We start from the raw sequence: 11,087 nt of genomic DNA, 5'->3' as shown, positions 1-11,087 counted from the left end.
CATGATCTCAAGGCTTGCGGGTTCGAGCCCTGCATCAGGCTCTGTCTCCCTCTTCTCTTTGCCCCTCCCCTGCTCGCCCTCTGTCTCTTCCAAACATAAATAAACATTAAAAAAAAAGGAATGAAAACTAAAATGTATTTTTTTTTCAGGAAGGTCAAAAATAAAACCAGGAACAAATGCTGGTCTGTGCCCAAAAAGGTCTGAGAAGGAATCGTTTTATGAGAGAGAGAGAGGGTATGTATATTTTTATCGATTCTGCTTTTCCTTTCTTCTGAGTTTAGTCCCATCCGTCTCTTACATTTTACTGATACTTTATACTTTCCCAGCTGCTCAGGGAAGAGATGATGTGAATTCCACGGTATTGCCATAGACAAGTAAATAACATGTCTACCCATAGTTCACAAGGTAGGTATAATTAATTTGTGTATTTATTATGACAATTTCCTAGCAGACAATAATAAATTGTGTTGGCCTAAAAAAGATTCAATGTATTTCAGCAATTTTCCAACGTGTAAGGTAGAGCGTCCCCGGGAAGGTGTACCTTTATCTAATTTGCACATAGATATCATCTGGACTAATGGCAACCCTAGCGGTGACGGGGTTAATTAAGTGGCTGTGTTCTCGCTCCTTCTGCTAGCAACATCCCAGCTCTTGCCTCCGGACCATCCCCCAAATGCAATACTCCTCCAAGGAGTGTAGATTGTAGTGCCAAGTCCCATTAATTTATTTGGCAGCCCACCAAGACCCATGCGGGCTGAGCGGAAAACCCCAACAGATGTCTTCCTTCTCCGCACTCATTTGATTTCAAGGAAATAAAACCATGGCGGCTCAAGAACGGACGCACAAGGCCCTCACAGGCGATTCGCTCAGTCTGTCACCATGACAATCTAGTCACATGGTCATTATTAACTCCATTTTAAACCTCAGTCTGGGTGGGGCTCGGAGTGGTTAAGAGGCTTCCCAGAAAATAGCATACCTAGGATTTGAACTCAGGTCTGTCTGGCTCCCACGAGCACAATTCCAGGGTTCCCTGGTCCCTGACACGAAATGACTCTCTCTACGGCCTCTGTCAACAGAAGTATTTGGCTTCTTCTCACAGGTGATTAAGGAACAGAGCTGATGGCCATGTCCTTTACCCATTATTCGTACACAGCCCATGATAAGCCTTCTAGGGCTGAGGAAAATGACCGGCTCCCAAATGGACAAATAAAACTGCCAAGTCAAGTCAATTAATAGGGGCGCCTGGGTGGCTCAGTCAGTTGAGTGTCTGACTCTTGATTTCAGCCCAGGTCATGATCTCACGGTCATGGGATCGAGCCCCGTGTTGAGCTCTGTGCTGTGTGTGGAGCCTGCTTAAGATTCTCTCTCTCTCTCTCTCTCTCTCTCTCTGTCTCTCTCTCCCTTTCTCCCTCTCACTCTCTCTCCTTCTTCTGCTCCTCCCCCACTCACTCTCCCCCGCTCTCTCTTCCTTGCTTGCTCTCTTTCAAATTAAAAAAATATCAACTAATAAGCATTCTATTAAATGGCTGCGAGATTTAATATGCCACCTTGTTAAATTTGGTAAACAAATTTGGTGCGCAAAAATTCATAAATTTTGTAGAAATTTCCGTGCATTTGAAAACAACTCATAAATTAGATTTTCTTCCCCTTGACATTCCTGAGTGTTTATGAAAAGAGGCAAGACATTATAAGCAAAGGGTAATTGAATTATTACTCATAACCAACTTCAAAAGCCAATTGTAAAAACAATTTCATTCTAAATATGTGTTTAGTGTGGAATATGGGTGATTTTTCAACAGTTTATTTTCCAACTTCCTACTGTGAAAATTTTCAAATATATAGCAACGTTGAAAAAGAATTATGCAACAGTCACCCTAGCCATCACTTAGATTCAACAATTGACAACATTTTACCATGTTGGCTCTACTTACCAAGCGACCTATATTTTTTGCTGAATCTCTTGAAAGCTGCAGGTGTTATCACATATCACTCCTGTAGCTCCTAAAAATAAGGATATATTTTGTATACAATCACAATAACTTACCACACTTAGGAAAGTTAATAAGGTCCCGGTACCATATGATATCTAGTCCATATTTGAATTGCCATAATTGTTCCCTGGATCCGTTACCAGTTGCCGTGGACCAAACACCCAAAGGCACTTGGTGCCTTAATGCAACGGCCATTTACTTACCTCACGGTTCTTTGGGTTTGCTCTGTAGGCTGGGCATGGTGGCAGCCGGGTTCTCTCGTGTAGCTGTGGTCAGCGACAGGTCACCCGGGCCCTTCTGTTCCTGGAGGTCGCCCATTGGGGCAACAGGGCCAAGCGTCTCTCCTCACCCAGAAGACTCACCTGAGATTTCCCAGGTGCTGAGTGTTTAGCCTATGGGCCAGGCTGCTGCATTATCACGACACCCTCCGGGGCTTCTATCCCTGGTTTGCCATTAACTTCACCTTTTCTTCATTACCTCCATTATCTACCATGGCAACACCTTGACTCTGGAAAATAGTTCCGGCTTCCTGATAGGGCATTTTCAGGCAACCTGGGCTTCTAGCTGGTTTTCCTGCCTTTGCCTGCTGGTGCGCTTTTGGGCAAGTGCTCCTGGCCTTAGGCCACGCAGCCACAGGAGGCAATGTGCCTAAGGACAGAAGCCAACCCCGCCCAAGCTTCTGAGTGTGGCCAAAATCCCAGCCTGTGGGCTATTACGACTACCTACTTGTCCTTAATTCGTGGGGCTCCGACTATTAGGGTAACTGAAACCCCCCCTTTAATCCTTAGTTCTGTTCTGCCCAGCCTGGCTTCCTGATTTTTCTCTCCTCTCTCCCCACCTGCCCCTACCCCTGAATGGCGATACTTCCGGTGGGTAGCAACCTCTACTGTACAGTGAGCAAAGGGAATAGCAGAGGAAGTTTTGGTGGATTCCAATGAGGGCTGTTAGTCAATATCTGAATCTTTATGTTGGAAAACAGATGAGTTTACAGCCCTGATATGTCCACAGGTCATGACTTGTGCTGTAACGCGGGGTGGTTTTGGGATGTGAGCTCAGGACTCTGAGTCATAGACCAGAGCCCCATTTCTGCCTCCCATCCTTCCCTCTTCATAGACCCCTGAGCACATCCTTCAACCTCTCTGCCTCTTTATAGATCATTTCCTTGGCGTGAAAGAGAGATAACAATTGGGAGACTAAAAGAGGACAATTGAGAACGCCCTTCGTAAATCAAAACACTGTATAAGCCTAATGGATCATTTTTCAAAATTGTGGTGAGGGCACAACATGAGAACCGCCTTCTTAAATTTTCAAGTGCACAGTACAGCAGATCTCTAGGACTTACTCATCTTGCATAACTGAAACTCTTTACTTCTTGCAAAACTGCCCATTTGCCCTTGCCCCAGCTCCTGGCAATCACCGTTCTACCCTGTGCTTCTGCGAGTTTGACTATTTTAGAGTCCTCGTATAAGTAGAATCATGCCGTTATCTCTCCTTCTGTGATTGGCTTATTTCACTTAGCAAATGTCCTCCAGACTCATCCATGTTGTTGGATGGGGCAGGACTTCCTTCTTTTTTGTGGCTGAACAATATTCCAGTGTGTGTGTGTGCATCATTTATATACATACATATACACACACACACGCACATATACTGCATTTTCTTTATCCAGTCATCTGTCGGTGGACACTTAGGTCGTTTCCACGTGTTGGCTATTGTGAACAGGGCTGCCACGAACATGGAGGTGCAGATCTCATGAACCCCTAAGACAGAGAGAGTTGGGAAAAACCGGACTTGGAGAAGCACTGTGTCTGAAGCCATGAACAAAAGGAGAGACTCCACCAGCTGAATGATGGAGGGGAGGCTCAACTTTGGGAGCACTCGGGGCAACTACCCAAACAAGACCCGCTCCGGGCTCGTGATCTGGGTGGGGGATCCGGGTGGGGGCGAATATCGCCTGTGGCTACGGTTAGAAAGCCCACACCTTCCTTCAAATGTGCTTGTTTTGCTCAATCTTAAAATAATAATAGCAAACATTTATTAGGACTTATAAGCCAGCCGCTCTTCTAAAGACACCCATTAACTCATGTATTTCTTATGAAAGCCATATGGTAGGAGCGGTTGTTTTGTTTCGGGAAGCAAATTCACGCTCAGAGACGGAGTTTGCCTTTGCCAGTAATTTATTTCACACAGGTTTACTGCGGGAATTTCAGAAGCCAATAGCATACAGCATAATGTCTCTTAATAAGCCAATAAAGAAATAACATACTCCAAACCACCAACAGATTAATCACACCATTGTTCCAGCCAAGAGGAGATGAAAGGAATAAAGTTCAAATTTCAGTTGCGCTGTTCCCTTATCCGACTTGGTAGCAGAGCCGGCGGGGGGTGGGGGGTGGGGGTGGGGGTGGGGGGCTGGGGGGTAACCCAGAGCTGGCGTCCAGCCCCCGTTGCTAGAGCGCGTTGCTAGGGATCGAGGCCCCGGTGGTGACAGCGAGAAGATCGCTGCCCGGCTTTTGCCACTGCCTGTAACAGTCGCCTTTACAGCAGCAGGAGCTAATGCCCCAAGGTCTTTGGAGAGCTTTCTAGATCTAGAAGTGAGGCCTGGCCCAGACCGAGCCCCAGCGGGGCCCCTCCGGGGCTGAGGTCCTGAGCGCTTCCCAACCGCCCGCGGAGGAGGTGACAAGGTGGGTGACAAGGTGACGCCAGCCCTGTCTCAGCTGACGTCCCTCTTCTAGCAAAACAGCTTCACTCAGAAAAACAACTCCATTTTTGTCATAAACAAGGGGCTTTGCAATCGTATCGGACTTATACACACCGGCTGCTTTATCCCCGTCGTAGAGACAAGAAAACCCAGGGGCCTCACCCAAAGTCACAGCTGGGACGCGGCAGGGCGGGGAGAGAAATCCGGATTTATCACTCCATTCACCAGGAACATGTCTGTAACTAAAAAATAACTTCGAAAACCTAAACAACAAACACCTAAGTGCAAAAGGATTTCTCTTATTAATGCAAACTTTTACACTACTAAAAGCCCCAGTTTATTTATAAAAGCAGGGCCCTATAGGAAAACTTTTCTTAATAAAGCTTGTGATGAAGAGCAGCGGTAAAAATACTTGCCCGCAAAAATAATTCTATGTATCATTAAATCTGAAAATTAAAAAAAAAATCATTTATGGCTCGGCAACCACGGATCCGTCTCAGGAGAGTCGTATTCAGCATTGAATTATGAGTCTCTCATTACCAGCGCTACTTGGTGGGGCATTCCATTCTAGCCATACTTCAAAGCAGCTAAAATTAGAGAATTAGCATAAAGCCGGGGCCTAAAGGGCCATTTGGAGGCCAGGGTTTATTACTTTTATTCATTCAATAGCAAACACTTAATGAGGACCTGCTCTTTGCCAGGGGTATCTCTAGATGCTTGAGAATAAATAAAAATAAAACTCATCTCTGCCCTCAAGGGACTCAGAGTCTTTTGGTTGCGCCAGAGATAAAGACCCGCCGTGGTACTACTGGAGAAGAGAGGCCAAAGGACCAGGGAGCTGGAAGGTCGGAATGGTCTCGGGGAGTTGTGGTAGGTGGGCAGGGCAGGGCTGCGCAGCTAAGTGTTCAAGGACACGGAGAAATTGAGGCTTGGGGAGGTTCGGAATCTCCCAAGGGGATGGAAGTCACAGGTTCAAGACTCAGACCTGGAAGCCGGCATGGGAAGCCAAGTGCGGACGGATCTCTAATATCACGGGCCACCGACTCATTGTCACGTGACACATGGTTCTGAGGCGCTCCAATCTGGTCCTCTAATATCAGCTGCGCGAGTGATTGGATTCTGACGATTATGGATGAGTTGGCCATTGATTACGATGGCTTCGAAGTGACTTGTAGAGCAAAGGTTCTCAAAGTGTGGTCCCTGGACCAGCAGTGACAACCTCATCTGAGAACCCTTTGGGAATGCAAGTTCCCGAGCCCGGCCCAGACTTACTGCATCGGGAGCACTGGGTGCTGAGCCCGGCCACCTGTGTGCTCTAGCAAGCCCTCCAGGTGATGCTGGTGGAACTGGTTTGTGAACCACCGTCTTCGACGGTTGGAAAAGTCAACTTTCACGTTCGTTTGCCTCTTGATCAGCCGTCCACCTGTTGTAAATATGTTTCATGCATGTGATTGGCAGTGGGGACTAGATTCCTGCAACTTCGTGTCTTGGCTGGTGACTCAAAAACATTGTATTACGTGGCAGCTTATTAGAAATGCAGACTCTCAGGCTTGCGCCAGGCGCCCCAGTCATTTTCTGCACGTTAACGAATGCCCAGGTGATTCATAGGCACGTTCAAGTTTATGTCAATACGTAAAGAAAGTCCTTGGCATTTCGGTTCAATTTTTTTTGAAAGACATTTATTTTTTCATTTCTTTAAGTAATCTCCACCCAATATGGGGCTCGAACTCACGACCCCAAGATCAAGAGTCACATGCTTTGCTGACTGAGGCAGCGAGCCCCCCCTCACCCCAAGAAAACCCATTTATATGGTGCCTGCTGTATTGTTCTAAGCACCAGGAATAAAACATGAATAAGATTAAACAGATTAAAAACGAAACCGAAACAAATCATACTGTGTGAGGATTGCAGTGAAGCATTAACACCACACCAGGAGCTCAGAAGAGGAGTTGTTAGCTCTGGAGAAGGGTTGGAGGGCCAATCACAGAGGGCTGTCTGGGGAGGTGACCTCTGCGGTGTGATTTGAAAAACAAATAGGACTTCATTAGTTGGACAAAGCAGAGAAAGCACTTCAAGATGGAGAGTTATTTTCCTTGAAAAAAAGGTCACTTAAAATTATAGTTACAAATTCAAGAAGTATTTGTCAAAAAAATCAATTATTATACTTCTAATCTGCCCTTATTCTTGTGTTTCCCCAGGCACCTGTGACCTCCGCTCCGCCTTCTGTTCTATATTCTCAAAGGCAGATAAAGATGTCTTCCCGAATTTACTTTTTCCATTATGCTATTTTATTTAAGACACATTCACGTGTGATTTAGTGATATTTCTACATGATTAAATGTTATAATTATAATGTCTTGTTTCATATCCATTTGCCTTTAACAGTATAAATATTGTGTAATAGAAAAATAATTCTAAAATATAGAGTCATCCTTCACTCATAACAACGTGAATAGGGGACATATACAGCTTTGGTTTCAAGAATAAAATTTTTTTCTTTTCAAACTGCAATTTACTCCCAGGAATGTAATTCTTATTTAATGAACCTGAAAATAAATGGTAGTTTCACCCCACCACACAGTGGAGAATGCAATTTACGTACATTGTTCTATTTCCCTGATCCCATCAACTGTGTGGTTATGGAAGGGATCGACTTAATAGCAATAAACCATGGCTTGGTTGGTCTTGTGCCTACCTCGTAATGCAGGGCTTTTCTTTGCTGTTAATGTCTCACCCAGTTTCTACTGGGAGTTCGTGATGGTACCTCACATGCGTTGACGAACAGTTCTGCCCAGAACGTGTAACATCCGCCATGTTCTTCTGCTTCGGTTCATCCCCTTTGTGATCTGCTCCCTGTGTCGTGGCCAAAGGTGTTCCCTCCAAAGAGTCCCAAGTAAACCAGAGGCAGAATGTGTAGAAGTGATACCAATCACCATTCCCAACCTGTCCACACTTTGCCATCTGAGCCCCAACATATGCTGCTTGTCCCCCAGGATCTGAGCAGCGATTTGATGTTGAGGAAATGGTCTACATCTATGGAGAAAAGTAAAAGTAGATTTCTACTTGACATCATATGAACAGGTGAATTTCAAATGGATTAAAGACCTAAATATGAATGGTGAACCATAAAGTAAATAGAAGAGGATGGAAAAATACATTTCCCATAAGGGACTGAGGAAGGACTTTTAAACAGAACCCTTAAGACACACATCATGCGATTAAAGAATCGTATTGGTTACTTCCATACGAAGGCTTTCTGTTTTTGAAAGGAAGCTATGGACAAAGATTACAAATGATGGATTGGGAAAAGGTATTTGCAGTGTCCCAAACCAACGAGGGCCTCATACATAAATACATAACAAATCTGGAAATCAACATAGAAAAATCGAAAACTTAATTGCAAATTGGGCAAAAGACACGAAAAGGCAATTAGAGGAAAAGGAACCCGAATGGTCAACAACCATACCAAAAGGAGCTCAAACCCTTTATCAATCAGTGAATGCAAATTAAAACAAAGAAATATTAATCCATCAAATAGGCAAAGTCAGAAGGCTGGATAATGCACACTGTTGGGACGTCAACCAATGCCCTGTGGGAGTGTAGACAGGTGCCACCATCTTGGTCACATTGAGTATACCTTGTGATCCAGTGTGTGTGTGTGTGTGTGTGTGTGTGTGTGTGCGCGCGCGCGCCTTGTTGCTCCCTTCTCAGAAATCCAGGGAATACTAAAGGAGGACTTCAGTAAAGTCTGATTCAACAGTATAGCTTTGGGAAATAAAGGGAGAAAAAGAAGGATCACAGAATCTAGAAAGAAACGGGCCCTGTTCTGGATTCATCTCTGCTGGGACCCACATGGAGGAAGCAGCATCCTTTCAGGGTACTCTGACCAGGAGTTCCGAGTGGGGGTCATGGTGGAGAGTTGAACTGGAATGATTGGGCTCCACTCCCAGCTGAAAAACATAGGAGCAAGGAGTCTGAGTCAACTCATTTCCCTTCTCATAAATACTTGAGAAAGGCATGGTTACACTGGTTAAAGTTCAGCATCTTTAATAATTCATCTGCCGGTTGAATTATATGATCTAACCTGATCTTGAAGTCATAACTTGACTCTAAAATGAGCGCGATGAAAAAAAGCATATTGCCACAGAAAGCTTACCTATGGACTGAGCACTAATAAAATTCTGACCTGCACAGGTCAGTACATCATAATTATTGGCGTTTGCAGCCCCAGAGCAACTTGGCATATGAACAGGGAAATATGTCTTGAGGATGGTCCTGGGCCAGGGCCGAGAAGACCGAGGGCTGCGGGTCCTGAAAGACTTTCAAGTCTGTATTTCAAGTGTCTACACTTTTCTTCTGTCCAGAGGAATATGTGATCTGTTGAGTTTGTAGCTGAGGGAAGAGCCTTAGAGGGCATGGCGGACAGAACCTAAGGCGGTCCCTCATGATTCCTGCCTCCTAGTGTTCATGCCCCGTGCAGCCCTCTCCTCCTGAGTGTGGGCAGAATCTGTGACATGCTTCTAAGCAACAGAATGTGGCAGCAGTGAAGTAATGTTGGAGATGTACTTAGGGTCCCAACTCAGTAAATTTTTTTTTAAATTTTAATGTTTGTTTTCAAGAGACAGAATACAAGCTGAGGAAGGGCAGAGAGAGAGAGGGAGACACAGAAACTGAAGCAGGCTCCAGGCTCTGAGCTGTCAGCACAGAGCCCGATGCAGGGCTTGGACTCACAGACCTTGAGATCATGACCTGAGCGGAAGTCGGACGCTCAACCGACTGAGCCACCCAGGCGCCCCAGTTAATTTTTTGTTTTAAATATTTTATTTTAGTTTTATTTTTTAACGTTTAGTTTTGAGAGAAAGAGAGTGAGCAATCAGGGGAGAGGCAGAGAGAGAGGGAGACAGAGAATCCAAGTAGGCTCCGTGCTGTCAACACAGAGCCCAACGTGGGGCTCAAACTCATGAACTGTGAGAGATCATGACCTGAGCTGAAGTCGGATGCTTAACCGACTGAGCCACCCAGGTGCCCCTTAAAGATTTTATTTTTAAGTAATCCCTACACCCAACATGGCACTCGAACCCACAACCCTGAGACCAAGAGTTGCATGCCCCACCAACTGAGATAGCCAGGCACCCCCCAACTCAGTTGATTTTGAGGTAATCAAAAGAGACATTATCCTGAGTTGGCCTGACTTAATCAGGTGAAAACTCATAAAAGAGGGGCTGGACCCTCCCTGAGGTCAGAGTTTCTCCTTGTGGGCTTGATAAAATAAGCAGCCATGTTGGAGATGCCCTGTAGGAAGGAACTGTGGGCAGCCTCTATGACCCAAGGGCAGCCTCCAGCCTCCAGCAGTAAAACACCAGGTCTACTTGCCAGCCCTATAGCTGAAAGAAATTGAATTATTTTAACAATCTGAATGAGCTTGGAAGCAGATTCACCCCCAGCTGAGTCTTCAGATGAGAATGCAACCCAGCCCAAACTTTGCAACCTTGTGAGACCCTGAGCAGATGACCCAGGTACGCTGTTCCCAGACTCCTGACCTCCAGAAACTGTGAGATAATAAGTGTACCATTAAGTTTGTATTAACTTGTTACACAACAATACAAAACTATTATAGAGGGGTGAGGTGGGGAGTGTGGGGAAAGATAAAGAGAGGAAAGAAAGGGGAGGAAATAATGTATAGTGGAGATTAAATTTAAATTGGCTTTGGGGTGCCTGAGTGGCTCAGTCGGTTGGGTGACTTTGGCTCAGGTCATGATCTCACAGCTCATGAGTTCAAGCCCCCTACTGGGCTCTGTGCTGACAGCTCGGAGCCTGGAGCCTGCTTCAGATTCTGTGTCTCCCTCTCTCTCTGGCCCTCCCCTGCTCACGATCTGCCTCTCTCTCTCAAAAATAAACATTGAAAAAAATTTAAATTGGCTTTCATCAAGCTCTGAGTGTGCATCTTCCTTTATTCCTTACCCTATGTATATTTTAGACTGCAGAACGTTTTGGGTCACATCTGAGTGGACTTGGGTGCAGGCTTGGAACCCAACCAAGAAACAACTTGGGCCCAAGAACTGGTAGAAAGATGAGGAAAAGCAGAGGAAAGTTCCAGCTGTGGGCTAAGGGCTAGTGTGGAGTCAGACTATGCTGGGAAGGACATGTTTTAGGGAACAGATTGCTTCTGCTGGCTATTAGGTCAATATTTGCCACCACGCTTCCCAGACCCCTGTGCATTTGTCAATCATTCACGAACTAATTTGCACTCAAAATTCTACAGCAGATTTTCAGATCTTGGGGAAGAAATAGTTATTCGTGCAAATCACACGTCATCATCTAAGGCACCCAAAGGCTAAGAACAAGTGTGTCTGTGTGTGTGTGTGTGTGTGTGTGCGCGTGCACACATGCGCACA

Source organism: Lynx canadensis, chromosome X (genome assembly GCF_007474595.2).
Source record: "Lynx canadensis isolate LIC74 chromosome X, mLynCan4.pri.v2, whole genome shotgun sequence".
Classification (NCBI taxonomy): domain Eukaryota; kingdom Metazoa; phylum Chordata; class Mammalia; order Carnivora; family Felidae; genus Lynx; species Lynx canadensis.
Note: the sequence above shows the minus strand (reverse complement) of the source record.